We start from the raw sequence: 19470 nt of genomic DNA, 5'->3' as shown, positions 1-19470 counted from the left end.
GCATAACAAAAACATGTCCTTGCACACCATTCATTTATCAAAGCAAAAACTACATACAAATAAAATGCATACCATAAAGGGTGTAAGTATAAGTGCAACCGTTTAACAAAATATTTGTATTTAAAAAGTGTGTAACAGTCTTACATAAATTAACTTTCCCATGGAAAGCTATTTTTCTACTACTAATTCAAAATGTAATGTTAGTATTATTTAAAGTCTCTGAAATTTATTTACTAGAATCTAATAGAAAACCCTTACCTAAAACAATCTTAATAATTACAAATCTTCCTATCAATTGCTCTCTTAAATGCTTCATATTTCATTATTTACTACTTTCATTAAATTCACCAAGTCTATTGTCATAAGGGAAGGATATCAGAAAATTTATACAATATTTATCCTATTGCCTTATCTAGTAACTGAACTTGTAAAGTGTTTGTGTGTGCTTTTATTAGCTGCACAGAAACGAGCCTGCCTTTCACATCTGCTTCTTCTCAATCAAAAAAACAGTCTTATGTCAACTAATATAGGTTGTTCTTTAAATCTTCTCATGAAAAAAACTTCTTTAAATTGGAAAGGTAACATGTCTCTTTTTCATCCTCTTGCAGCACAAAATACTTATTGAAAGATGATAATTCAAGTGGTTTGACATTAAGTTTATCAATGAAATAAAAAATCACACTATATTTTCCTATATTTTTTAAAATAATATCTGAAATACTTGTTCCTCATAAATCAGAGATTCATTGCATCATAAGGAGTACTTTTGTACAGAGGTCTTTTGCCTTTGTGCAAGTTTGTCTCTGTACAGATTTATCTTAGTTTAGGAAGTACCTACATAGCCCAGGATGACATTAAATATAGCATAGCATATAAAAAGTTATTACGCTGTTATTATGTCTTTGTCATTGTATTTATTGATTTGGTATACTAATATTTTATTTGAAATAACATTCGATAGATCCTTGCTATCCTTGCCAGATCCTTGATATTATTATTTTACAATAATTATTTTTCTTCCCTAATCTATCCTGTAGAAGTAGAATCCAGAAAGGCTTTCCCTCATCTGTGTATGTCTAAAAGTCTAAATTCACATTCAGCTGTACAAGACAAAGAAGGTTCTAGACTAAAATATCTATCTCACAATTGCAGAATAAAGTTATATCTGGATCTTCAGGAAATGGTAGATTTGAGACAATGTTAATTCTAGAGATAAGTTAGATGATTACTAAAACAAGTACAAAGAGTTTGTCAGAAGTTACTACTGCCTTTTAAACTGTGCTCATATTTAAATTCATGATGTCATGAAAAATGCAGAAGGCGGAGGAAACATTGCTGTAAGAACGTTAATCAAAAAAAGTTACTCCCATATGTCATTAAAAGCTAGCAGCTGTGTTGATGAAATCACAATTCCTTTTGGTGGCATCCATATGGAATATAGAGCTTTGACATTACTCTTCAGTAAAAGCTGTGGTCTGATTTTCTGCATGTAACTGTATTAAGCAATTGTCAATTCTATTTGATATTTTATTCCAAAATAAAAATGTTATGGGGCATATGCCTACATGAAATCCAGAGTTATATTTGGTGTGAAATATGTTGGGGGGGGCTTTGTTCCTGATGCAAAGAAAATTGTCTGAGTCACAAAAATCATAGATTTATGGAATCATAGAGTGACTCAAGTTGGAAAGGACATGAGGAGGTTTCTTGTCCACCCTCCTGCTCAAAGCAGGGTCAGCTATGAGATCAGATCAAGCTGCTCAGGTCTTTGTTCAGTTAGGTCTCAAAAACCTCCAAGAATGGAGACTGCAGAGCCCCTCTGGACAATCTGCTCCAGTACTTGGCTGTCCCAAGGATGGCTTCATATAGAAGTTTACATCAGAAATTATCTATCTCAAATTTTCTCAGACTGACTTTAATTTTTTACTTGTTAACTATCAGGAATGTTCTAATTTTTATTTCTAGTGTACTCTCCTTGGGGCTTGCTTTGTTTTTTGAGTGCAAAGTCATGACAACTTTGGGAGTATCTTGAGAAAGCAGTTCTGCTTCCTTTACGTTTCTCATAGACCTTGTGATCTCTTAATCCTTTTAAGAACTCCACTGTGTGATTCTTCAAGTCTGGAAATGGCTCTTTTGCATCAGAAGAGAAGAAATTTGAAATTATGAAGGTGCGCATTGCACAGGGAATTTCACTGAATCTGAACCACACACAATATTTTCAGAACAACTCACTAATCCAGTCATTGTCACTGACAGTAACGGCATATTTTTTTCCCACACTGCGAGCGAGGAAATGCCCTTGATGCCTTGCCATGAAGATAACAGGGACATTATGATATAGTCAATTCTTATACTCAAGGTGCATAAATAAAATTATGTGCAAGTCATATTCGACAGCCATAATCATTGTTTCTGAAATAATTAAGCTGTAGATCAGTATATGACATACTCAGTGTAGACAATAAGTGGAAAAGAAATCAGAGATGTTGCTTCCTCCCCATGAATGCCTACTGCATTTTGAAATACTAAGAAAAGTCAAGGGAAAAAACAGGGAGCTGAGAGAATCAGGAAAGACTAAGGAAAAGCTACAGATCACTTTAATACAGGGTTTAAATATGGGACATCGTATGTATCAAAACAGAATCACATACAGAACAAGTTGCTGCACATCCAATATTTAAATCAAAATTTCTTATTTGTGCCTATCTTTATTAGCTATTTCTTGCTGCCATTTATATGAAAACACGGTGAATAATTTATATTTAAGGTGAAGAGTTTATTTGATATCATAAAACGGTTTAGCGAACAAATGGATATTAAAGAAGTGTAAATAAATGGCAACAGGCTGTACCTATTATGTGGCCTATCATCTTTCCTTAATTGTCCCCCCTGACACTACAAAAGTGAGATTACTAGAATTTCCATTTTAAATTAAATTAGGCTAATGAAGGTAACTGGAAGAGTCTGCCAGTAGTCACATATGTGAATGTACAAACAGCAAAGGCAACAGGATTTTAAAAAGTAGGTTACACTTCACGCTCTCTATTTTATGATATATGTAATTCACCTTAATGAATGAGATTGTCAGGGTTCTAGATGTACTAATAGGCCATAACTGCCCTGAGCAACCTCACCTGGGGCCTCCACCCACACCCCTACCCATGGGCTCCATTTAAGCTCAGGTCTGGGCATTTGCTCCCTGCCTGGGCTGTGCAGTAGGTGTGCCTCTGTGGAGCCTCAGCTCTGGCTGGGACTGCTGGACAGACCCTGGGTCACTGTTGGTGACCTGCTGTTACCAGCCCTGTCTGTTGCGCTTGGAACCCCTATGGGACTGTGCCCCCCTGGTGAGGGTCACCAGCCTGTGCTGGGGTCACTCCTGGCTTGTCCCACTTCATGGAGCTGCACTGCTCTTGCTACTCACTGACAGAGATGCAGATCCAAAATCAGTAAGTACCACCAGCAGGACTGATATCTTTCCCAGTCAGGGAAGGGCAGGGTGGAGAAGCCAGCCCTCTAGTTAAGGCACATGAGCCAGAGTGCATTTCCTATCTCTCATCCTAAGCAGCTCTGTTGTTAGCTGTAATAATATGGTTTAAAAAAAAAAAAAGGATCACAGACTGCTTGAGTAAAAGATTCTTGCTCAGAGCATCTTCTAAGAATTATTTTTTTAATGAAGTTTACAATGTTGAGGCTTTTGGTCAGTAAAAGCAGTATTCAGGAGTACAAAAACCTAAAGAAACAACAAAAAGCTAGAAAGTATCCATTTGCAAAATACCTGGATAGCGGAGTGTTTGTCATACCCCAGCTCCACCCAGCTTGACTTTAAACCCCTAACAGGGTTTGAATTCCCTGATAACAGAGCATTCAAACCTTGACTACATAAGTCTTTCGTAAGATCTGCCACTGTTGCTCTTTCAGTGTCACATAGCGGTGGGAAGTTTAGTGCAGAGAGGTCACAAGATGTTTTGTCATGCACCTCAGCTGGCTTTGGTCTCAGAAGCCGGAGACACCATGGCAGCAGGAATGCTGAAAGCCAGCCTATGCAAGCATTCCCTTCATTGCTTGCATTGCTGGAGCAGCACCCTGTGATAGCATGAATGTTAAGAGATTATAAATATGGCAAGAACTCAGAGTAGACAGGCTTTTGAGGCTGCCTCAGGATTTGGATGATCATTTAAATGTTATTGGGAAGGCTGAAGTTAAAGCTGCTTTTTTGAAGCAAAAGCAGACAAAATTAATTTCATAGTTCATTTCAGAGTATGTACAGATTGAATGGCAAAACTATTTTTGTATATACAGGAGCGTACTGCTACTGTTAAAGTATACACACGTAAACAGAAACTTTCTGCATTGATGCTCCGGCTTACTGCTTTGTCAATAACACCTGTCCCTTTTTAGTATTTAGCATATATGGTAGTAACTGCATGGGACATGGAGACACCTGAACTCTACAAATTATCATGGCATTTTGCCTAAGACTTTGTCTCACTCTCCTGCAGGGTTAGGTTCCTGGAGCAAGCTAGCTTGGCTGTACTGGTCCCAGTACCTGAACTAGGTTGCTCAGAGATAGCTTGTCTTACTGCTTTGTGTAACAGACATCCTTATTGTCTGTCAGCTACTGGAAAGCAAGACACTTGTGTTTTAATATGTGTATGCCACATCTAATGTTATGAAGGACGCCTATTACACTTAAAAATCAAATTATTTCTAAATCAAAATGTTCAAAGTACCTGTATCATAGTTTCTTATGAATTTCTTTGTTCACATTATAAACACAATTGGAGGCTTTTAATTTTACACCATTTTATTTCCTCTTTTTCAGTATGGTGCCAATTATTCCACTGAATAGATTACATTCAGGGAACTGAATGGATTCCCTGATGACTGTATTTTAGAAGCCTTTTGACTACGTTTTATATAGTAAAGAAAGCAATACACATACAGTCTTAAATCATGATATAAAAGCACCTATAAAACTGACTGCTGGGTTTTTTAAATGACACTTAAATCCTGATTTATTTCCCTGAATGCATCACTTCTGAGAATCAGACTGAGATAGGTGTCTGGCGACAACCGTAGTTGTTTAACGACACAGATTTGCATCTTCACTTGTTCAATGAAGTCCCAGTTTCAAAGTCCAAACATTACTTGGCAGTCACAAAAAAAAATTGACAAATTTTACTGCTCCTGTTGGATATCAGGACTAGCATAAGGAGAGATTTATGGAAGTATAAAGACTGATAAATATTCCCACATAACAGTTGAAAATAACATTTCACTCACACTATAAGAAAAAAAACCAAAACTGCTGATATTCAAAACAGAAAAATACATATTTATGGCTAAGTGTAACTTACAAATGTGTCATCTAAATCCTTAATATTGATGTTCCCAATTAATTACAAATCTTCGATTTACATCTATGGTAGCAGTACCATATCCCTTGTTAGCAAGTGCTGTGAAGGAATGAATTTACAAACAAGAAATCCTTTTTTCATCACCAGCAAAATCCTCGCAGGAACTATCTTAATTCCGAGGTAGAAAATCTGTATTAAGTGGAGATAAAGCTGAGAGTGTATTTCTCAAATGTAAGCATAAAAAAGATGTAGTAATTATCCAAAACTAAGTACTAAGATGGCAGGAAATTCAAAGATGAGATCATACTTGGAGAAAATCTCATGCTTGGAACTAACCATGGTCTATTTCTTTTTTGTAAATCCTATTGGCCAATTCTGTATTTGGATTTGTGTTTGTGTAAATCATTTAGTTTTAGGTGGTCAAAACTTGTTTTAGTGTAATGGAGTGCTTAAGCCATTAAAAACTTTGTCCATGTCTGCTTGTTTAGTACTACTTAGTTTTTCAAGACTTTTTTCATCTCTGTTTATCCTGTCTATTGTAAAATGATTTGGCTTACAGTGAAGACTGCCTGCTTAGTATGAGATTTACAGTAAGTTATTATTGCCTTTAAGATACGAAGATAATCACTGTTGTTTGACTTGCCAATGTTTGTTTATGATCCTAGAGAAACAGAGGGGAAAAAGACAAATGTCAAGAGAACAAAGAAAAGGGAAACAAATTAAAAGGTTGTGCTTGAAAGAAAAATATGGACATATATTCATATTTAATGCATTTACATTGGAAAGACATAGCCTGTTATGTTATCAAAATTCATATCAAAATTACATCTTGTTTTCTTTTTTTTCCTTGAGAAATCTACACTGGTAATTGGCACTTGCTGCTGAGCCCTGGTTCTTATCAGTTGCTCTTGAACAGTATACATGGAATGCAATTCTTTGGTACCAGACATGGATGTGCCGTCATGCAAGCATGCATGAGTTCATAACCATTTGCGATGAACACAGTTTAGCCTGTGATCTTGTCATCTGTAGTTCAAGGTTAACACCTTTTTATTTTGAAGCTCATAATGTATAATGGAACTGAGCATCAATTTGTTTTTATGATGTAGTAGGTATGAGCTTCATACTAGAAATAATTGAAAGCTGTGTTGCTTTCCTTAGGTACAGACTGTCTTCAAATCTGTCCAGTCTGAAGTCTAGAAACCAGACCTCACAGAAAGTTATAACAAGCCTTCTATGCTGTGTTCTCGCCCTGCCTCCTTTCATGCTCTACTCTTTTTTTTTTTCCCTTAGTCCACTGTACTCTCCTGTATCTATGCGTTCTTGTCTACTACACAGCTGATTCAGACTCGCTCTTACTCCCTTTTAAATCAATAACAAAACTCCACTTGAAGCTCAGGGCACTTTTCTAGTGACAACGTTTTTAGCCTTTTTAGTTATAAAAGAGTTAATAGGTCTATTAAAATAACAAAATAATATGCAGTATGCTGATGAACAGATAGATCTAGTTCCTAAGTATGAGAGATTCTTGAAAAGAGACCACACTTACCATGCAACATACTTTCTTAATAGATAGTAGGCTACAAAACTATATCTGTGCGCTAGGCCAATTGATTTAAGCTGAGAGACCAGGTATACTCTTTAAAGCTTTTCTTCTCCAGTGTACCTAAGAGGAGCTACTTGAAAGGATGAACTGAGTTCTCATCTCATCTATTCTGAACTATTTTGACTAAAATCTCTGTCTTCATTTATGTAAAGCAAGTATAACACTATATTCCTAGCTGCACTAGGACAGCATTAGTTATCTGTTCTTTTGATGTCATTTTGTGAAAACTCTTACATTGTGGAAGTTATTTGATGTTCTAAACAGCAATGTCCAAAGATAGGTGGATTTAAAAAAAAAAAAAACCACAAAAATAATCATATCTATGGTTCTTTTCCCCTTCATTCAAATGAACACAAAACATAGAGGAATACTGCAGAGGCTATTGTCAAATATCTAGATAATCAGTTGTCAAGAAGAGGTCTGCCACGTGCTCACTTTTCCGACAACCCACAAGCAAAATCGCTTAGCTCACAATTTTCCAAAAATTGACAAGAGCTTTTGTACATAAGTACAAAAGAAAGCAACAAATTCCAGTGCCGTAATAAATAGTAACCTGACCATAATCCTACAAATGGAGTCAGCAAACATGAGGATTGCTGACACAGAACAATAAAAATAATGGGTTTTTTTCCAAGGCATTAATAAAGTCAGAATGCATTAAAATGCTTTAAAGTTTATGAATATACTTAAAACCAAGTAGAGCTTTCTCTGATAATCAGACACTGCATATATTGTATCAGTGTACTTCCGTGTTAAAGCACTGATATATATTGATGTAGAGGGCCATTGATGTATAGTGGCCATCAAACAAAGTATCAGGAAAGGAAAACATTACATATCACCTATCTGAGCTTTGCCAAATGAGTCAAAATGATTCCTTCATGGGTAAGCCTTCAATTACCTTCAATTTATAACTAACTTTGCATTCATGTCTTTGATTTCTGTACACGTGCTTGAGCTAGAGGGTAGCGGGTAGTCTAGCAGAATCAGTAAATTGAGACCCTAGGAGCTAACAGGGTTTGAGATCCTCTCCACAACAGCTAATCTTATGACAGCCATGAGCTTTTTAAAGCCGCAGATGTCTGCACCTGTCCAAAGCTTGACAAAGGGTTTCAACAAAACAAATCCTGAGAACTTAGAGATACGCTGTCTCCACAAATTTTGGGACATTTTTTTCATATTTTTAAAAAAAAAATATGGTGGTGGACAACATATATCTGGCCTAAATATAAGGCATGAAAAAATACAGTCCAGTATTTTTGAAACAGGTAAGGGTAGCAAAGGCAATGTACAAGAAATTAGTTTAAAGACAGAAATTTTGTTAGTAAATCACAAAGAAGCTGTAATAAATAAGGAACATGGGTTTTAGTGTCTGACAAACCAGAAAGAGAAACACAGCCTAGCCCATAGTCCCACATTTTAAACTATGCATGCTATGATTTTATAGTCATAAACAGATACTGTGTCTGTACGTAGGAAAACAAAGAACAGTTCTTTTTTAGGAACTATCTGTAGGAAGAACATACAATTTAGTCAACAAGGGAGCTGGAATAACCTCTTGTATTCTTTCCAATGACTAGAGTTTAGTATTTAGCAAAAGGAATGTTTTTGTTCTTTTCTGTGTGCTTTTTCTCTTCTATCTATCCTCCTCCTCTTTCTGGCGAAGCATGGATTTTTTCTGTTCTTGCACCTGGTCTGACAAACAGTACCCCCACTATTTTTACATGTTATAACCCACAGCACTTTTTTTCAGACAGCTGCAATTGCTGTGCTCTCTGACCAAGAAGGCAAGCTTTTGACCTCTGCCACTAATGCCAACAGGCAATCAGACAGCATATAACACTCCAAGTAACAATTTCTTCTACTGCCCATAGTGAAAAACTGTACAGCAATCCTAGTTCAGCAATCCCGTCCTGCAATTCTCCTATCAACTCACTGACTTCATCATAAGTATGAGATGGCTACTGAATTAATTTGTGAACATGTATTATGTTTTCTTTCTTTCTGAAAACCTGAAACTGTTAGTAGAAGGAATGGATAACGTTCAGCCAAAGTGTGTTAAATACTAGACGGCTTTTGAAGATGATCAAATGTTAGTTTGGCAACAACAGAAAAGATTTCCTTAGAGTAAGTTCCATCATCACAAATATTTTTCCTGTTCTACAAAACATACACATTTTCAAAGAAGAAAAACATGGGATAAGCATTTTTATGTCTTGGGCCTGAATGTCTCTGTGTACTCTGATAACTTTTATTCAGCTTACAGACAGGTTTCAGAGGGGAAAACAATTGCTCAGGATGGAAAAGGTAGGAACAAGTAAATTTTCCAAATTAAAATGTGATCCGAAGTGAATATTTTCCAAAGCTTGACTTAAACTAAATATACTTTTTTGCTTTTGACATTTCCTGGGATTGTTAACATACTACAGAAAAATCCTGATTTTAGAGGATTTTACTTCTTTCTGGAAGTCTTTTCAAAGAACCTGTTTTCTCACAGCTACTCTGTTACTCTTGATGAGTCAGATTTGTTAAGAGAAGCATTGAAAGGCAAGGTAAACTTTTAATAAACAATCTACACTTGGAAACTTCAGAAATTTAGATGAAAAATAAGGTCTTTTTGTTGAAAGAGAACAGGTCATATGGTGAAGAAATGTTTCTTTGCTAGTGTGTTTGGTACTTTGACTGTTATTGTGTGAAATGCAAATGCAAGTATAAGACAATTTAATTCCAATGTGAAGGAAATGAAAACTTGTTCATAAATTAAATGTGAACTATTTTAAAATGCATTTTCATGCGAAACTGATAGGATCTGAAGAGCAGTAAGTCACAAAATGTACATTATGCTATTTTCATTTCTTCTCTTCAACAAATATATAGAAAAGTGCCTTTAAAACACAGGTGATCATCTGTTGACAGAAAGTGAGAGCAACATTTTTTTACATTTTCAGATAGTAATTATAGCCTTCAAATGCTAGAGAATCTTAAGAAGGTTGCAAATAATTTATGGGTTTTCTTGGATGCAAATTTTTTTAAAGAATATCCCTTTATCTTATTCTTTTTTTACTTTTAAAATGTATTTGTTCCAGATGTCAAAACTTCCAAGCAAAGGGTATACCTACCCAAAACACCAAGTTCGATCTGATTTATGTTGAAACTATCAGTATCTCAGTATCCTAGAGAAATTAAACTATATAATGAAAACAGCAGTTTTTCTACACCTCAGACTCCCATGCTAACTCCAGTTACTTTTGAGAAGACAAGTATTGTTAAGTCTTTACTACTACCACATATTTGCAGTATAAATTAATCCCATTTGCATACAGATTTGTCCCAAAAGGCATCTTTGCAGGATTTTGTAAAATGTCAAGAGAATCAAGCTACTTTGGATCAGCACAAAGGGAACATTCCACAAAGTTCCTCATGGGAAAGAGTAATAAATGAATGGAGAATGAGAGCTTCATCAGACAACCAGGTTAACCTACACCTGATTGATTATGTAAAGAGAGGAAATCTGTCACGTGGGGAAGATTGATGTAGGGTCTTAAATTTAGGGGTAAATTTTTCAGTGCTTGACTTTTAGAAATTATAATTTTAAAAAAAGTCAAAAGTTCCTGCTGTTTTCTGGGTGTAAATACTGTGCTTGATCCAGTAGTCAAGTACACTTTTCCACAATAAAATGGTTCTAATACTTCAAAAAAAACAGCTCATGGCAGATAAACTTCTAGCTTTGAGTTAGAAAGTCTGCTTACAGATTCCTTTTTGGGGGAGAAAAAGTTTACATTTTTAATCAAATTATCTTTAAAAGAAATATGGGAGGATTAGAGCCCCTGTTTGAAAGAAAATCTTTAGAACTTCGTTTTGTGAACACATTGGTGTTCTGGCAGGATCAACTCTATAGAGGTACCTTTGGCCCTTCTCTGACTGAATATACTGTTATTATGCTTAAGTAAACTATTCATATACTGTGAAATATATAGTTTAAGCAATGTATCAAGTTAAGGTTGCTATAGACATCCTACGCTTTCCAGCTGTAAAAGTGGACAGATGCACTAAGAGAGAAAGAAATGGAGGGACAAAAGATTGGAAGAATGTTTGATGGCAACTCGATTTAGTTGATAATGGCCTAAGAATACCCTCCTAAAAGGATCCCTTCAGTCTTTTGCCAGCATCCTACTGTGCTCCTCTGTAACTGTAAGCATCTATTGGCCTAATGTTCTTCTCTTACTGAAGCATGACATAGCACTGAAAGCATGTTGATACAATATCTAAAGGCTGGAAAGAACAGAGAAAAGACTCTTCTAGATTGTTCTCTCATTCTGCTAGTACTGGAAGACGCCAGAATGACATTGCCAAATATCTTGATCCAGTAGATCAAGACTTTTAGTTGCCTCTCTAACATGTCTTAACACTGCACATCTACCTGATCGTTCTGCAGAGATGTGTATTTTTGCAAGGTAAGTACTACATTCTTCTATCATCAAACCACTCAGGATATTTATTTCTCTGAAAAAATCATAGCAGCCTTTTTTCCAAATATTTGGTCTGCTGAACCACTGCCTATGCTATGCTTCTTCCTTCTTTTCTCTTTACCCCAGCAATGTTAAGAAGTCAGATACGCACTAATGTCACGGGAAGCTCTGGGAGTTTTTCAGCCCTACAGAAAATCAGTTTTCATGTTATCTGTCTTCAGGACATTCACAGAATTTCCTGATGTACAGGTAACAGCTTTGCAGGACAAAAAGTAGCATTGCTTCAGATTTTCAGATGTTCTACTGCTGGCAAGATTTGGCTTTGGAAGTGAGTACTTGACATTGCAAGGTACAATTACTGAGCTGCCAACCTAGCTATGCTTCACATCTTAGAATGACAATGTGTGCTACCTTTTGTACATACTACTAGTTGTGTTTAGCACTGGAAGGAATGCATATTTTGGGTGGTTTCTACAATTTACTCCAGAAACGCCTTTTTGATGTAAACACTAAAATGTGAGTTAGGGTTTTTGATACTATAGAAATAACATACAGGACAAATAATATTTTCTTGCAAAAAATCTTAACATACGGTGCTGCACTCTATGCGAAAAAATAAAACCAGAAGGGAACAATGTTCTGAAATTCTGATTTAGAACTGAATCCAACAGAAAAGAAATTCTGGTGCAGTACATGGCACTACAGCATAATGAATAATCAGCTCATAAAATTTCTGAATGAATCAACTTTTATTCTTTAGTCTGTATTTGTTACTGAGTATTCTTCTTGGCTTGTTATTTGTTCCTGTTCTCTACCAGGCAGCCCAGTTTTTACACATAAAACAAATGTCTATTTATGGATTTATATTACATTAAGCAAAGTGAAGTAATTGTCTATCTAATGTGTAATATACCCCATCAAAATTAGTCTGACAGTTCATTTGGTTGGTTTTATCTATATAACATTGCAGAAAAACAGGAAATCAATAGCATTGCTAATATGTATTTTGATTAAACTGGGCTAGCATGTTGTAATTCAATCCATAGATTTTGATTTTTAAAAAAATAAATTTCACCTTCTAAACTATGTGGCTTCCATTTATGAGATGCTGGAGTATAAATCCTGTAAGTAAGGAAAAGCAAAATCAAGTATAATTCAGTTTTTAGATAAAATATTTAGCTAAATTCAGTTTTAAAAGATAAATGAAAAGAAAAATTAAAATGTTGATCTACCTTAAACATTATCATCCTATTTATCTTACTAGACAATGTCATTCCAAATAACTGAAAGATTTTCAGACTTCTGGCACTACAGAAAAGATATTTCTGGAGTAAATTGCAGAAACCACCCAAAAGCACAGGATCTACTATTTTAGAATATTGTGAAAGAAAATTGCTCTATATTGTACCTGTTGCATGTTAGGAGAAATTAAGGGCGGTAGGTGTAATAGCAACAGAGTAATTTAGTGGTTGGAGTACACAATAAGAGATGTATTCTTGGCACAGTCAGTAGCTGGGTATATTTATCTGAGACTCAATTTGTCTTTATACACATTTAAGTGGGTCAATATTACCTTTTCAAAACAGTTACAGATCATGCAGTGAAATACCATAATAACGTCAGAGGATTACACTACAATCATCATAAGATCACAGTAAAATGTGATAAAACAGCTCTGATATCTATTATTGAAAAATACAGTAAAGGCCGTGAAGAACAATTATTAACACTAGCATCTTCAGAATGAAAATTTGGCTAAGCATTTGTGCTAGACAATTTCTGCGATGAACTTCTAGAGGTAAGTACAGCTGCTCTCGAGCCTCATAGGAAACTGAGCATATTCAGAAGCACAGGGTGCCCTCAGTACTATAAGGGAGTATTGTTTTGTTCCTGATTCTGTGAAGGGATTTCTCTCCTTAGCCAATGAAACTTCTCCAGTTTCTTGGCTTTCTTGTTGGTCATTCAGGCTGTGGTTCCTAGCTCATGTCAGTAGACTGTGCCATTTTAATAATGTCTCTTGACATCTTGTTATCTCTGACTTTACTTGTTCTCCCCAACTCACTCTGTATTCCCACGGTCTTCATTTTATCAACTCTGACTTGATCATCTCATACTGTGTTAGGCCATGTCAGCATGCTAGCCTGATAACAAATTATAATCTTCTTTTTGTTGGATCATATTTACTAGTAGGAAAAAAGCAAGGTGAGGCAAGTACTGGACCAAGAGAACGGGCAGGAATGTTCAACTGCTGGTGGCAGAAAAAGATGGAAATAGGATGTAGATTAGCTTGGGCTACCGTGGAACACCAACCTTGTACAAAAAAGCAAAGCCTTCCAATGCCAGTCTTATAAGATCTTGCATACCCTGATTACTATAAAATTGAAAGTGATTCCAAGAACTACACATCATTTAAAACTGATTCCTTAAATAATAAACTATAGATTTTAATAAAAAGGTACAAATGCAAGGCTATAATAGTTAACAACTGACATATAAATTAAACCATAATGCATGTCTTGTTTTAATGATTCCAATGAACTCAAGAAAAAATACACAGGTCCAGATTTAAAATAATCAGATTTTTTGTCACCAAAAATAAATTGTAAGGACATGTACAAAAATGTGCTACACTTTAACCTTATACAAAGTAGGAGCACTCTGTAAATGTCCACACATCCATGCTCACTGTCCACCTGCAATCCCTATTTAAAATCCTTCTTTGCCATGATGATAAAAACAACCACAACAAAACCCTCATGTACACAACTACTAGATGGCTGTTTTCCTGACCACTGTTTTGATACTGAACAGAGCTGGTTCATTGTTTTCTTGTATTTCCCCTCTCTGTCTGTTTTCTTACACGTGTTAACAGCAGCGTTGCACTCTAGAGTGAAAGTCTTTTGGGCAGGGAGTGTTTGCACTGTGGGGACAAAGGAGTCCAGGGATCTAGAACTCTACAAGGGAGACCACTTGAGTTCATGGGACATAGGGCCTAGATATGGCATTTTCTTCTCTCCCCCAGGCTTGAAACATTCTGTAGGAAGGAGTCAACCATGACAAAACCAAATCGTCATGAAGAAGGATCTCCAGCCTCTGATGATATCAGATTATTTGCTACTGCTTTAATTGACCCGACTTGGTCCCTTCTGATCTGCTCTTCATTCCAACCTTTTTATTTTTTATCTCATACTATATTTATTTCAGTTTCAATCATACCTTTTTCCTATTCTCATCTCTGCTCTATCTTCTTTCACTCATTCTTCTATATGGATTTCTCTTTTTTTATGAAATATTACCTAAAAATATTTAAGTTCAATGTAAAGCCTTGCATCTTTGGCTTTATGGGCAATGTAGATCTCCACTGCAAAGAAGCCAGTATTTATTTATGGGGTACTAAAAAGGTAGTAGAGCAAGAGAAGCAGAAAGAATTTTTATAGTCTCGGTGAGGCTAATTCTTGAATATTTGTATTGATCCTGTGTCTTGCTAGAAAAAAATGGTGAAATATTGGCAGAGGTACAGCAAAGAACCACAAGGCCTGAGAAAACACCATACAGTGTGAGACTTCAGAAGTGCAATGTGTTTTAGCTATTTAGAAAGAAGACTGAAAAATAACTTGACTACAGTACGTAAATATCTTCATGGAAAATACTATCTACTAAAAAGCTCTTTGATCTTATGAAGAGGGATAGCACTAGAACAAAATGCTGAGTACCAAAGTCAAATTCAAATGCAAATTGAAAATTCAATGCAGATTAGGCATGCAATTTCAGCAGCAAGAACATCTGGTCACTAGAAATGCAAACCAAATAAGGGTTTCAAATAAGGCATGGATGCCTTTGTGGAAGTTAAAATTCAGTCCACCTTTGAGCTCTCCCTTTTTCAATAAGAGGCATGTTTTATTCAAACACACATTATCAGGCATCAACCTCAGAGTTGATGGTCTGCTTATCTCTTTTGCTTTGAAATCTGTGAATCTCATGACATTCAGCAACTCAGTGGCCTCAGTTCTACCAAACTTGCCTGTGCATTCTTCTCCTGATTCCACAGTTACTGTGCAATGGCTGGCTGTTTAGTATAGGAGATTCTTTTGAAGTACTGAGTTAAAATATCATTAACTCTTCTGAATTCTCAAAACCTGCTTCCAAATCTGCTGCAAAGTAGAAGGATTACCTACCTCATATTGCTTAGTAACTACAGAACTTATTAAGCTTTATTAGTTTAAGTTTGTTGCTTGTCAAGGTTTTGGAGACCAGGATCATTAACAAAATTAGGCTCTTTTATTAATTCATCTCAATGAATATAATAGCTACAAATTTTGTGGTGCAATTCAAGAAAACTGAGACATATTAGTCTAGATGTTTTCAGGACATTTTATGCATCTCTCCCACAGCAAAAATATACAGACTACAACTGTATTAATGAAACAAACTGGATCAGAGCATTGGCCAAGCATTGCTCCAGTACTGCCCATACTGTTTAATTGTTAGCAGACATCCGGGCACAAATACAAATGCTGAGCCACTAGAGAATAGGCTTGGGATATTTTGTTTGCTAATACAAAGCTATAGAATCTAAGGCTATACATATAGGACGATTTTCTCCCCTAAGAACTGGATTAAAATATCTCTTTAATAAATCTATCCAGTCCTATCTTAAAGGCCATTGCAGAATCCTCAATACGATACATAAATTGTTCCAAGGCATAATAATTACACTTGCAACTAGAACGTAATGTAAGTTGAGTTTGAAGCTAACAACTTTTAGTCTTTGGAAATTGTATTATTCTCTATTGGCAAAATTAGGAGCTATCAAGAGCTTCTACCCTTTTTTTGTCAAGAGTAGTTATCAATGTCAAATGACTAAGTCCTCTCTCAACAGTTTCTGTAGTGTATAAAGGACTAAACTGAAGCCTGTAAATTTCATGTTTCAGGGCATCTTTTCTCATTCTAGAACACTTTTAAATCTTTCCAATACTTCATATTCTTCCTGAAGTGTGAATATCAACTTTGAACATAGCACTGTCACAATAGTTTATAATGAAATGTGCACAGACATCTTCTACTTCTACTTGATAGTACTCCTCTTATAAACATTGTATTATCCCGTTTAACCATAGCACTGCACTGAGAATTGTGTTGAGACAGTGATCTTCAATGACTTTATGTTCTTTCCTGACTTGTTGTTTTCAAAGACAAGCTCTATTATGTAAGTACAAGGCGTATACTTTGTTTCCGAGTTTATGACTTTGCACCTAGCTGATTAAAGCAAATTTATTTCACTACTATCTGGTGATTAAGGTAACTTTTGATTTTGTCTTACTTTTTTCATATCTTACCAGATATTTTTATCTGCAAAGTTTTGTAACATTACTTGTGTGATCAGTCAAAACATTGATGAACACCAAGTCAGAAAATAATTTCCTCTGAGAGATCTCTTTGCTTGTGGCCATTGATATCTTCCCACAAATGGCTGCATTTTGACATCTGCCTGTAAGCCAATCCTTAATACACCTAGTATATCTGATTAATTCCATATATTACACTTCTAACCAAAGTGTCATACATTGCCAAAACAAATCAATTGAAAGATCCATGTATACTATGTCAACATGCAACATTAAATGGTCTGTTTGCAAAAGAAATGCTGTGTATATTTAACATCAATTTAACAGTCTTAAATTAATTGGGAGACTTTACCTTTTCTGTTTATTCCATTTTTTATTTGTAAAAATCATCTCTCTATGGAATAGGATGGAGAATAATACATAGAATAATAGAATAATTAGTATTATTCTGGGTATGCTAGTTGTAAATCATAGTTACAGGTGCATTGAAAATGTGGTTAAAATCAATTTTATTGATTTTTGAATAGGTAAAAAAATAATTAAATGTGTTCTTCCTTAACTCAAATCAATTATTATTAGACTGAATATCTGTCAATGTTTTCTGTGATTCAAATGAAAGATTTGAAGTTAGAAGATTTTTTAAATAGCTGATTAAAATAACACAGAACACAGCAGTGGCATGATATGTTACTTTGGGTTTCTCTAGTTTTAAGTACTTAAAACTTCATAAATGCATTATTTACAATATATGTAAATATTGATTAAAATCTCCCAGATAGGCTGGGTGTTTATTTAACAATTATTTCTATATCTGTCATCCGTATCTTTTCTACTTATCTTAAAACTTGTGAGAGAACAAAGATTTACAGAAATATCTTGCATTTACAGCCAAATCCATGCTATACCCATACTCCCAGTTGTGTCACGTATTCCAGCCCCCTTTGCTACTTGTCAGATGTTTCACTTGCCCTCAGTCTGGTCCCCGATGCTCTAAAGAGCCATATGATAGGAGATATGAATGTATAGAGAGATATGCATACTAATAAACACCCATGCATACTATATATGCAATCACAAAGATTGTTCTATAAATTTGGATTGTTTACTTGAACTTACATATGCAAATGTGTTAAAAGTTAATGATTGCTAAACTGGTGAACAAATCATAGCTCATGATGCTCTGGGTTTTTAATGTTTGTATTTAGAAATTAGTATCAGCAACTTTAACTACATATTAGCACATCTTCTGTAGTTGTAGCAATCAAAGAAACTAGAATGCAAATTTGGTCATTGGTTTTATCTTTTGCTTAATATTTGTAGTTCATTTCAAAGAATGGAGAGAAGATCCTATTTTCCAGTGGCTGAAGAATATAATAAAACATTGTTATAGCAAACTTTTCATAATGAAATTTCTGGTAAAGTCTCACTTCTTTTGTTATGTTCTATTACAGCCAAAGCAATGTTACAGGGAATTAAGCTTCCATAATATTGAAGAATTATCAGAGTACATGGGATTTGTTATATTTTAATTTAAATGAAGACATCATTGTCTATTTAGTGCTGATTTAAGAATACATGCTCGAAACATTTCATACCTAAATCAATAACGAACAGCATGTGATTCCCTGCACTTCTATACCTAGTGATTCATCTGTAAACTGTATGGAATGGAAATGAGAATGTGGAATGTAAAGAGAATGTGTTGTGACGTACTATGTTCTTTGATGGAATGATGTTTTTATTTGATATTGCAGCATTCTTTTCAGTGCAGGGTTTTGGTGAATTTTCTTGAGTGGCCAGGGAGCCCTGAAGGTATATCAATTAACACTGTTTTTAAACCTGTAATTCAGCAGGTGGAACTGGTTTATCAGCTCTGGGAGACAAATCAAAATATCTCACTTTCTCTACTTTTTTTTTTTTCTTTATAGTAGTAGAATTTTGTTGCCTAATTCTTGTGTTTGTAACTTCTTTTGCACTCACCCAAACTATGCAAAAAGTAAGCTATTTAAACAAGCCGCAAAATATGTTTATCAGCCTCTATAATATGCCATCATTTTCACATATATATACTCTTCAGTTGCATGTCATGTTAACAAGTGTTAGAAAATTCCTTATAGGAGAAGATAGTAAATCCATTCTCTACCCACATGTTTTGTTCACGTGAAAATGTGAAATGTTTTTGCCTTAAACCCCCAGACATTCCTGTTGTTTCAATAACGAAGAAGAAAATAAATAAATAAAGATAATACAATAATTGCAGAAGGCCAGATCCTAACAATAACAAATGTCAACCGTCTGCATCACAAACAAGATTTGGCACAGAGACATATGGAGAGAAAACTGAGTGTCACTGAAGTCGATAGCAAAACCTCTGCTAATTTCAATACTCAGGAGTTTGTATTGGGTGTTTAAAAGAAAAGTAAATAAGCATGTACAATTTACACTGAAACCAGACAAGCTGATTTTTCAAGGAAATAAAAGGGACTGCTCTCAAAAATTGCAAAAGAAAATGAGATTTTCAATTATTTTTCATATGCTGCCAAGTACAGGTTCCCATAGCATCTCATTTATCCTTTCGTTATATGGTTTCTGAAAGTCTAGCAAACTGGTCTCTGCAAAAAATCTGTGTACTAAGGTAAACCTTAAGAGGACACATTCAGAATCTTGCAAATGAAATGACTAATATGGATGAA

The 19470-nt window shown here is 35.1% G+C and overlaps 1 protein-coding gene across 1 annotated transcript in view; it reads right to left on the bottom strand.

Annotated features, from left to right (window-relative positions):
• PACRG (parkin coregulated) overlaps nucleotides 1-19470 on the bottom strand; it is a 261585-nt gene that overhangs the window by 47629 nt on the left and 194486 nt on the right. The window lies entirely within an intron of this gene.

Source organism: Calonectris borealis, chromosome 3 (genome assembly GCF_964195595.1).
Source record: "Calonectris borealis chromosome 3, bCalBor7.hap1.2, whole genome shotgun sequence".
Classification (NCBI taxonomy): domain Eukaryota; kingdom Metazoa; phylum Chordata; class Aves; order Procellariiformes; family Procellariidae; genus Calonectris; species Calonectris borealis.
The sequence above is the reverse complement of the archived record's forward strand: the minus strand, read 5'-3'. Positions and strand labels throughout refer to the sequence as shown.